The sequence below is a fragment of the Ailuropoda melanoleuca genome, chromosome 16 (genome assembly GCF_002007445.2).
Source record: "Ailuropoda melanoleuca isolate Jingjing chromosome 16, ASM200744v2, whole genome shotgun sequence".
NCBI classification, from domain to species: Eukaryota; Metazoa; Chordata; class Mammalia; order Carnivora; family Ursidae; genus Ailuropoda; species Ailuropoda melanoleuca.
The window spans coordinates 76,567,589-76,579,753 of NC_048233.1; positions in this window are offsets into that span (position 1 = coordinate 76,567,589).

Consider the following 12,165-nt stretch of genomic DNA (forward strand, 5'->3'; position numbering starts at 1 on the left):
GTTGTTTCTTGCCTTGATTTTTGCAATTCTAATTGGTGTAAGGTCCTATCTCAATGTGGTTTTGATTTGAATTTCCCTGATAGCTAATGATTTTGAACATTTTTTCATGTGTTTGTTAGCCATTTGTATGTCTTCATTGGAAAAGTGCCTGTTCATATCTTCTGCCCGTTTTTCGATTTGATTATTTGTTTCTCATGTATTGAGTTTGAGAAGTTCTTTGTAGATCTTGGATAACAGTATTTTATCTGTAGTGTCATTTGCAAATATCTTCTCCCATTCGGTGGGCTGCCTCTTANATTTGTTTCTCATGTATTGAGTTTGAGAAGTTCTTTGTAGATCTTGGATAACAGTATTTTATCTGTAGTGTCCTTTGCAAATATCTTCTCCCATTCGGTGGGCTGCCTCTTAGTTTTTTTCACGGTTTCCTTGGCTGTGCAGATGCTTTTTATCTTGGTGAAGTCCCACAAGTTCATTTTTTCTTTTGTTTCTCTTGCCTTTGGAGATGTGTCATGAAAAATGTTGCTGTGGCCAATGTCGTAGAGTTTGCTGCCTATGTTCTCCTCTAGGATTTTGATGGATTCCTGTCTCACAATGAGGTCTTTTCATCCATTTGGAGTTTATCTTTGTGTATGGTTTGAGAGAGTGGTTAAGTTTCATTCTTTTGCATGTAGCTGTCCAATTTTCCCAGCACCATTTATTGAAGAGACTGTCTTTTTTCCATTGGATGTTTTTTTCCTGCTTTGTCAAAGATTAGTTGCCCAAAGAGCTGAGGGTCCATTTCTGGGTTCTCTATTCTGTTCCATTGGTCTATCTCTGTTTTTGTGCCAGTACCATGTTGTCTTTGTGATCACAGCTCTGTAGTATAGCTTGAAATCCAGCAACGTGATGCCCCCAGATTTGTTTTTCCTTTTCAACAATTCCATCGCAATTTGGGGCCTTTTCTGGTTCCACACAAATTTCAGGGATGTTTGTTCCAGTTCTTTGAAAAATGTCGTTGGTATTTTGATTGGGATAGCATTGAAAGCGTAGATTGAGCTGGGTAGCATAGACATTTTAACTATGTTAATTCTTCCGATCCATGAGCATGGAATATTTTTCATCTTTTTGTTTCTTCTTCAATGTCTTTCAAGAGTGATTTGTAGTTTGTAGAATATAGATCCTTTATGTCTCCGGTTAAGTTAATTCTGAGATAATGTATGATTTTTGGTGCTATTGTAAATGGAATTAGATTCCCTAATTTCTCTTTCTTTGGTCTCATTGTTCATATATAGAAATGCAACTGATTTCTAAGCATTGATTTTGTATCCCACCACATTACTGAATTGCTCTATAAGTTCTAGTAATTTGGGGGTGGAGTCTTTTGGGTTTCCATATGAGGTAGAGAATCTTATGCAAGCTCCACACCCAGCACGGAGCAGCTTATATGGGCTTTTAATTCAGAGAAAATATCAGGCATTAAGTGAGGGTGTACGCTAACTCTTATTGAAGCCTACAAGGCAGACATTTTGATAGTGCTTTATATGCTTTAAGTCTCTTAAAGTAATAAGTCTTAATAGATAGATCTTTATACCATTTATGCAAAGAAATGAGACTGAATAAAGGTAAAGCATCAATATCAAGTCTTTTAGACTCTGCCTTTTCTACTCTTCCCACTTCACAGTAGTCCTTGCTACCATGATATAAAAATACCAAACATAGAACTGCTCATTGACTACAATGTGAAGAGTGTCCTTGAGGCATTCTGTCCTTTTTTTAGGGTTCACTCTTCTCTTCAGCTCTCCCCTGAGCTCTGCTACCCAGGCTACTTGTACTCTCTTGATTCTTCTTGTGTTAGAGAAAAGCCACTTGATGACCTCATTTCCACAGATGTATTTCCTTTTATGGACATTGTGAAAAGTGGGATGTAATGGACTCAGGAAATGCAATTCAATTTTTTGCATTAGAAAGATAGTGACACAAGGCTGAGAGAGATAACTGAAGGAAAAATAACTCAAATATTGAGGAGACTGATAGTCTGGGTATGAGGGTAACACATTGAAGAGCTGAATGTCATTTCTATAGGGCTTTTTCTACTGCTAGTCCATAGTGTTAACATTTATTATTTGAAAAATGTTGGTTCCAAAGTCAGTTAAGTGTAGGAAGTTCCTATTTCATTTATTCACAAAATACTGTTTAGTGCCTATAGTGTGTCAGAGAGTTCTGGGGGCTTGGTAGAAAGTATTGAATAATACAAACAGAGGTTGTGTTTGTATGGAATTTAAACTCCAGTGGGGAGCAGATGGTTAATAAGCAAATTAACTCATGAGTGAAAAATTTAATTGTGTTAATAAGAATGATGAAAAACATTTTATTGAGGGGGTGGTGCAAAAGAGAAGAATTGGATATAGATGTGTATGGTAGTTTGAAGCACAGCTAGAATTTTAGTTATGCTCAAGTTTGATCACATTATTTTCCCCCACCCTGTTCTTCCTATAAGTAGGTTATCTAACACATTCATTTGCAATGGGCACTGGGAAGTATGTTGTAAATGTATCATATTGATATTTATCACTATTGAACTTGGAAAAAGAATGGAAGCTATAACCACAAATATTTCTAGATTAAAAGCATGTTACTTGGAGGGCACGTATTGCGTGGTGCACTGGGTGTTATACGCAACTAATGAATCATCGAACTTTACTCAGAAACCAGGGATGTACTGTATAGTGACTAACATAATATAATAAAAAAACATTAAAATAAAAAAAAGAAAACATGTTACTTGGGAATACTAATTGTTATGGAGTGAGAAAGATTTGAGTACTTATTTTTTCTAGCTGAGGTACATTTTTTTAATCCTTAATAACACCAACTGTCCTGCAGTTAGATGTGACACAATTTTAATAGTAGTCTTAAAAGATGAAGGGGACATCAGGCTAAGTGAGAAATATTTGGTCCCAGGACTTGCCTGGTGTATTGACTTTTCTTTATCTATGTCATTAGGTAGATGGATTGTTCTAAGGCCATTCTGTTAATGAAGAAGAGAGCTTACTTGTAGAGCAGGTAATTGAGTGGTTAATGCCAGAATCTGGTGGTGTGTTTGTGGAGCACCAGCCTGGCCTGGATCCAGTGAATCTCTGCCCTTGGGAAAATGGGATCACTGTAGGGATGGATAGGAATTCACTGGTATGGTGATTAGCTCCTCAGTCAGTAGAGACACAACCTCCAGGGCATGCCATTGGAGTGATGCAAGTCTGCACATTTTGAAATTCTGTGCCATTTGAAAAGAGCACCCTGTCCTCTTTTAGCTCAAATCTATTATGTGAAGGAGAACATCTTATTAATAGTGTACTAAGATGGGGATTGGAAACTGTTTACAGATTAAGCTCAAAATACAGCCAAATGCTGGGCACAGTTCCATGAATGATTTGTAAATAGCTTATCTGGCTGTCTTTTTTTTTTTTTTGGCAACCTTTCCTATTTAGATGAAATTTGAATTCTTCTGCCATCTACAAGATTTGTTTCTTACTTAAGTCCTTGGACACTTAGAGCATCTCTTTTAAATATTTATTTAAAAATCATTAGAAAGTCTGGCCTTATCAAAAGAACCCCATTAAGGGCTTAGATGATTTGTTCCCAGTGCACTTCCTGATTTACTTGGATCTGCTAAGTGGAAACTCTAATAAGTAATGATTTATAGCTCTTTTGTTGATGAAAGTTCTTGTAAGTACATTCTGAATGGGGCCAGAACTTTGGTTACCTTGACATTATCCTGGAAAATTTACATGTACAATGTCTGCCTTCTACTTACTGGGACCATCAGGCAACTGTCTTTTAGAGGTTGCAAGGATGACATCAGGTTGTTTTGGAGGTAACTTTACAAGTTACTTGAGTATTAAACATGTTCTTATTAATTTGAACAACTATTTTTTAAATTGGTGAAATAATTGAATCACTTTACATACATGCGTAAGTACGTATGTACGTATATTAAGTATAATTATAGTTAAAATGTGTCAGTAGTTCACCTGTTTTGTCTATACACACAAATTGTGGCTTAAGGTTGGAAAGCCTTAAGCTATCAACACATTTTGGCTGGATTTACTTTAATCTCCTTTTACAAATTATCAAAATTTAAGTGTCTGCCTAATATGATAGCAGGGTCTGACTTCAGTGTTGATATAAAGATTCAATGTGTCTTGCACTTGTAAATACTCAAGCAAATGTTGGCTGTGTTGGTGATGACATCTAGACATGAAATTGGCTCCGTAAATGTCAACACTGTCTTTAGGTAATATTGTCCAAAAAACTTTGGACTGATGTTGACTCTTTTTTCACTTTACATCAACAAATACTATTGTATCTACCTTCATAGGACATCCAACTCTACTACTACCAACACAGTCTAAACCACCATCATTTTTTAGCTAGATGGTTACAATATCCTCCTAATTAGTCTCTTTCTACTCTTGGTTATTTATGACCCATTCTCCAGACATGAGCCAGAATAATCCTCTTACAATGATCTGCAAAGCCCTGCAAGATCTGTCATCAACTAATCTTTATTCATCTCACTCCTGTTAAGCTGGCCTCCTTTGATCAATGGTACCAGCCATGCTCCCTCCTCAGGGACTTTTCACTTGCTCCTTTCTCTATCTGGAAACTCCTTTCCTTAGATATCTTTGTGGGTTCTTCTGCATTCATTCAAGTTTGGCTCATGCAATCCCTTTTCAAAGAAGTCTTTTCTGATTACCTTACAGAAAATAATCATTTCCAGTGACCATGTCTCATTTACCCTGCTTTATATTTCTTCTACCAGGTATTGTAATTTGACATAATGTATAATTCCTTGTATATGTATATTTTGTTTCTATTTGACTTCAAAACCAGTTTCAAAGAAGAGTTTTACAAACTGATTAAGCAGAAACAATCACCAACAAAATAAAGCAGAAAAACCCATGGTGTAATAACATAGAGGACAAGAATATCTGGATCTTTAGAAGTCCTTTAGCTTATCTCTATTAAATGTAATGGTCTCTCTTCTCTTATCCAAAGGCAAAAAAAATTTTAAAAATGTGAAACCATTACTTTCAAAGAAATATAAAATGAACACATGACAAATTTTTTATTTAGTTCATTAACTAATAAGGGAACTGGTAAGATTATAACCAGCCTAAAGGAAATGCCAAAATACCATCCTTACATTATTACTATTTAAAGTGAAAAGAAGCTTATGCATAGGGCACTGATCTCAGTGATTGAGGAAGACAACAGTCAGGACTCAAGAGTGGAAAACATCAAGCATCATCAGAACCTGAGCTGTAGGAGTCCCTATATCAGAAGACTATGCTCTGAAAAAAAGCAATGCACACCTTAGATTTCATGACTGCACTTCCCCATCTAGTCATATGTATGTATGTATGTATGTATGTATGTATGTATGTGTGTATTTATTTATCAAGAGATGTTATTACTTTCTGACATGCTGATATAATTTATTTAATTTTCTTATTTTTAATTTTTTGGTCAGTCTTCTCTCATGGACTGTAAGCTCTTGGTGAGGCAGGGAAATTTTTTTTTCTCTTTTTTGGTTCATGATGTATCATAATTGTCTAAAATAGCCGATGCTGGAGTTCAATAGATATCTGTTGAATAAGAGAATAAGTGAGGTATCTTCCCATATTAACACTTAAGTCTATCTTTTTAGATTAAAACAGAAAAGTGTCAAGTTTGGCAAAGGATATAGTTATTTCTGATATTAGATCTTGGTAATGTTCATATATACATATACATACATACAGAAATTCAAATATAAAATAAAGCCAGTCTTCTCTATCCACTTTCTCATTCTTCATACTCTATCCCTTCTTCCATTTCCTGCAACAATGAATCCTGCTCTCAGTGACCTGACTTTCAATTGTAAAGTATTTCTGATCCCATTAAAATCTTTTATTGCCCCCAAATTGCATTGTATTAGTTGGGATTATCCAGCCAGAGCTTCTGAATTTTTCATTGAAAACCTTACTTTGGTAAGATACAACATTAAATGAGCAGAGTTTAAATCAGAGCCCTGACTGATGCTAAGATTAAGAAAGAGGCAGCTTAAACCAGGACAATATCAGTTGGCACTTGTTCTATTTCCAGAGTTTTCATGATTGAATGAGCATAGTCAAGTGCATTCAGCCAACCCTGGCATTGCTTTGACAGAAACTGGAGTCCAGATGTCATCCAGTCTTTTGGTCTACAAGAAATTTAATGAGCACTAAAGGTCATTTGACTCAGAGATTGAAGATGCTTCAAGTGATCATTGACTCAGCTTCTTGCCTTTGGCCACTTTGGGATCTCCTTGTAAACCACTCTCCAAAATTTTCCCAGCAGGACTAGAGAGCTTAATCATTCCTACAGATATAAGGTGTTCATTTAGGGCTTTTGGATGGGAAATTTAATGCAGTGGCTCATTCATTCCCTCTCTTAATTTTCCAGGCCAAGAAATCTTATGATATTACTGTGAACATCATATGGACGTAAAAATGATTTAGCCTTATACTTAGGAGATGTGGATTCAAGGCTCAGTTCTGTTACTTATTAGCTGTGGGAACTTTGTGAGGTATTTCACTTCTCTGGTTCTCAATTCCTCATGTTTAAGTAGGATTAATAAAAACACATGAGTATTTCTTCTGTGCTTTTTCTGAGCCAAGGATTCATTTTTTTCCTGTGTTGCATATTTTAGTATTTACAGAAATATTTTATAGGTAGGTCTTCATATTCCCATTTAATTGATGGGGAAGCTGAGTTTCTAAGACCTTAACTGACACCCCAAAAACCTTCCTGAGGATTTTTCCAGTCCATTTGTAATAAAAGAGGCCAGATGTTGGGGTGTAATTTTCTCTCAGATGTTTCTGGGATATACTTGGGCTTGTTAATTACCAGTAGACCTTGCAGCAAGAGTGCAAAGCATTGTGCAATCATTTGTGGGTTCCTCTCACCTCCATTCCTGTCTTCACCTTCTGTCCTTCCCCTGCACCCTGCACCACTCACCTCATCCCCATTGAAAGTGTCCAGAGAACAGTGACACACCTGGCAGGTGATTCTTGGACCAGAGTGTTGAGTAGTAACATGATGTGCCATGTGAAAAATAATTTGTAATGCAATCTATGCCATCTTTAATAGCTTATAACCATTTACAGCTAACTTTCTCTCTGGTAAGTGGAACGCACATATCTTTTTTTTTTCATTTAAAGATTTTATTATTTATTTATTTAGTTAGTTATTTAGTTATTATTTATTTATTTATTTATCTGGGAGGGAGGAAAGAGAGAACAAGCAGAGGGATTAGCAGAGGGAAGAAGATAAGCAAACTCTGTGCTCCATAAAGAGCCTGATAAAGGACTGGATCTCATGACCCTAAGACCATGATCTGAACAAAAATCAAGAGACAGAGACTTACCTGACTGAGCCACCCAGTGCCCCAGGAAGGGCATGTATCTTTTAAAATGAAAAGAAAATGCAGAAGACATGTATTCAAAAAATCTCTCCCTTTCCTTCTTTCCTGTCTTCTTCTCTACTTTGACTTAGGAACATAGGTAAGATTAGGAATGGGAGAACTGAACATTAATGTTAAAAATAAAGAAAGAATTTGGGTGCTGATTGGCAGAGTCCGTTCAGTGTCTGACTCTTGATTTCAGCTCAGGTCATGATCTCAAGCTTGTGAGATTGTGCTCTGTGTGGGGCTCCATGCTGGGCATGGAGCCTGCTTGAGATTCTCTCTCTTCCTGTGTCCCTCATGCCCACAGTTCATGTGCTTTCTTTCTTTCTAAAAAATATATAAGAAAGAAGGAAAGAATACAGAGAGAGAAAGAAAGAAAGAAAAAAAGGAAGAAAGAAAGAAAGGAAGGAAAAATGGAAGAAAGAAAAATTTTATTATCAGTTCACTTTCCCTAAGAGAACATTGGAAATTAAAGAACATGAGAAACTTGCTCAAGATCACATAACCAATAATGGTGGGGCCAGGTCTCATGTCTGTCTACCTGACATACTTCATCTATATGAGCCTTAACTGGCTTCAACAATTTTCATGCTTCTACAACAAGTGGGCTTAAGCAAAGCCTGTGGTGAAGTGAACAGACTTTCCTGTCCTGCAGTTCACAGTGAGTTGAAACTAATTGGCCCCAAAGCATATATTTACCTATGGACCATCTGAACAAGGAGGCACATTGGACATCCTTTGGGATTGGGTTGGGAGGAATGGTTTTCCTGGAGGTCCTGAGGCTGGAAGCCTGCCGTAGGCATTTGTCAACTTGTGTAAGAATTGCCATAAATATGCAATGCTGTAAGAACAAATCAGTTACCTCTGGTGTTTTCCAAAAGAGGAGCTCTGGGAAGAGAGGGCCTTCAGAGGCATTTCTCTCTCAGAGTGCAGGGATAAGGTTCCTTCATAAAGTTTTGAGGAACTGAATTAGGAAATTTCTCTTTTTCATGATCCTCTCCCTGCCCCAGCCTAGACATTGTTGTTTCTGTCTAAATTAGAGCTTCTGGGGAGGAACTGTGTGATGTATTGCCACATGCAGAGCTCCCTTTCTGCATGATTCTCTACGTCCCATCACCTCCTGTGATAAAAAACATTGTTAAATCTCAATGAAGTACAGTTTGCATGTTTTATTCAGACTTATTATGATTTATCTTTTAAGTAAGTTGAAGTTGAAGATATGAAAAAAAATGTACTATATTGGAAGTCATCTAGTTCCTCCTAAGCAAAGAGGTAAGTCCTCAATCTGTCTGAGAACATTTCTTCACATTGCCTCTTCACAACTGATCTGATGGAATCTATACTTAGAATGTCTTCTAACAAATGATGAAATTCCTGGACAGTATTTCCATCCATGAAGAGTTGAGGTGGTCCAGGATTCCCAAGCTTTTCCTGGCCTCAGCACAAAGCTTTCCTACCTTTCAAATCACCTCTGCTTAATGTAGGGGTGGGTAGAGCAACTGCACCATGGCATTGAGGCCAGGTTGGAAAAAGTTTCTATCTAGGGGAGTCTCCTGATTTGAAAAGTTTTAGGTCAGTGATGATGTTTCTGGAATGGGGTGCAAGATAGGAGTGCACTTTCTATACACTTAGGTTTTACGACCTTTTAACCCCTTTCTCATGACCCACAGCTGCAACTGCTGTTTGGTTTTGGGGTGAGGGATCATGTGTTAGGTCAGGAAGAAAGAAGCTGAACTCTCCAATGAAAGCTTGGGTCAAGTGACCTCCAACATTTTTTGCTCACCTCCCTTATTTTATATGTCTTTTGTATCTTATTCCCTAACACATATCTCCCTGGTGTCTGCTCACTCTCACTCTCCTCTCTCCTGGTGTGACTCTATTCTGTCTTTGCTCTGTCTTCCTCTTCACTGTTACTCATTTGGAAATCTAGTTTTCCCTTACCTCACCATGGAGTTTACAGAACCTGATATTTGGAGTCAGGACCAAGAGTATCAGTTGGGGTCTTTCTCTGATGGCCCAGGATTTGTCTTCTCTTGGATGAAATCTACATGATGATAGGGATTTCATGTTTGATATGCTGTGAAGGAGAATGCTAGAGAGAGATGCTAGCTGGTAGCATCCCATTCTAGTTCTAGCCTGACTTTACTGTACACGGTGAAACTTACTGTGCCCCAGCCCAAAATCTGTATATAGATTTCTCTTTACACAAAGCAAGAGGGCACACTCACTTTGCAAGAAAATGTGCAGGTCAAATGAAATAACAAAAGAGGAATAATATTTGAATGATTTTTGAAGATTTTCGTTGAAGAAATATATATATAATCTATAGTTGCCTTATTCAACTGTGTGTATAATGTCTATATCCATATCTATATAATATGTATAGATATGTAATAGATACATATTAATATAAGTGTTAGAAGCACAAGCCTATTGACCTGGGAAAACCAAGGGAAGACTACTGGTACTAATATAATTTGAACTGTAAAATTTCAACAGGTAAAATAAAAATTAAGGTTTAAGAAAGAGAAAAAACATTCTCTATTGCTGAGATGTTTCCCGAAAGATAGAAAGTTAGATAGGACAGTCTGGGAGTGTGAGGAAATGATGACCGAATTTAGTGGTAGAACTCTGAGTGGTGGTGTTGATCTCACATAATTTATACATCTTATAAGTGCTACTTTCTTGACTTAATGCCCCCAAATCTTCTTTTTGCTTATTTAAATAAAAAAAATAGAACTACATCACCTGGCTTTCATGGTTGTCCATTATCTGCCCCAAATTTCTCTGCTACAACCCCTTAATTTAATGAGAGTATAGTTTCTATGAAGATCATCTCTATGCTAACCTGAAGTAAAGCATGTTTCTCCCTGTATGATATTTTACCGACACTTCTCACCTAACTGCTCCTCTCTTCACTGCCAAGCCCTGCCTCCCCTTGGTTTCATCCCTTTTTAGGAATCTAATGTTTATTTTTTTAGGATTTTATTTGTTTAATTTTTTAAAAAATTTTTATTATGTTACGTTAGTCACCATACAGGACATCCTTAGTTTTTGATGTAGTGTTCCATGATTCATTGTTTGCATATAACACCCAGTGCTCCATTTAATTTTTTCTGAGAGAGATTGAGAGAGAGAGAGAATGAGTAGGGGAAGTAGCAGAGGGAGAGAATATCCAAGCAGATTTCTGCTGTGCATGGAACTGGACATGGGTCGGGGGTCAGAGGGTGGGGAGGGGGCTTGATACTAACACCCATGAGAACAGGACATAGGCTAAAACTAAGAGTCAGGCACTTACCTGGCTGAGTCACCCAGTTGCCCTAGGAATCTAACATTTCAAAACAAAATAATCATTATTTTTTTTCTTATTTATACATGTCAGATACCATTGGAACGAACTGCCAATTAGAGCTTCTAGTTAAAACACCTCTAGTTTATCATACTGCACTAATATTATTGTAGCTGGATGGCAAATAAATTTTAAGTTAGATATGGAATTTTATTAGGGGTCAATGGGTGATTTGAGTCAGTAATTTTAAAATATTTCTTTTACTTAGGGAAAAATGGTACAAATTTATGGAATATTTGAGTTTCAGAGAAGTGTTTTGGGAACTCCAGTTTACATATTTAAAGCCCTTATTTAATTTCTTTGTCATTTTTTAACTTCACTGACCAGCTAATTTGTAATTAAGTGACCTTTGTCCTTTTGGAACCAAAATTCACTTGGTATTATCACATAGAGTTGTGTGTAATTCTTATGTAGTTAATGATCTTATCTAGAGGCACGTTATCCCTCCAACTTGTTTGTAAAGAGGTTGAGGACATATTTCTAAGCGCCATTACATAGATGGCAGATATGAGTATGTACTTAGTACATATTAGCGACTCATTTGATGATGTTATTGATTCATTGATGGATTGTTGATTTATCAGAAAAAAAGGGTTTCTCAAAACTCATTCTCAAAAACATTCTAGATCATTTGACATCAATGTTAAAAGGTACAACAATACTGTAGACAGAATAAAGATAAATTGTAGTAATTTCTTAAATTGATGTAATAGAAGGTAAAATTATGGCCACCAGGAACCTCAATTTGCGGAAGTAAGTTCTTCAAACATAATTCAAACAAGACACTCAAGAGGTCAGAAATAATAGGTGCAAACTCATGTCTAAATGAAGAAATGTGTTTATTTAACAGAGAATCTCCTAGTGTCTGTATTTTAAAATTATATAGGGATATAATTTTTCAATATTTGAGCTGCATATACACTATATTCACATCATACACATAAGTATATACTTAATTTTGTATCTATTAGAGTGCCTAATTGTCAAATGAAGAAAAAGCTTCAAGACATTAAAGTGATCTGATCAAGATCATACAACAAAGTCATTAGTTCTCAGAACTCACCAGAGCTCACCATCACTTGAGAGCTTTGTTACCCCTGAAAATTTCAGTCCACATAGGAAGACCTTCAGTTAATGCTCATGGTCAAAGCACATACACCTGCACTGAAAAAAAAATAAATACATTTTCTCAAGTGATTTCAGTATATGAAAACCTGAGAGCCATTGATTTATGTGTTGATGGAATTAGAACTATACAAGTGTAATTTCTGAATCTAGTTTCACTGCTATTGCCAAGTCACTATTTCCCAATTTTCTCTGCAGATGAACGATTTCTACATTCACTGTAACC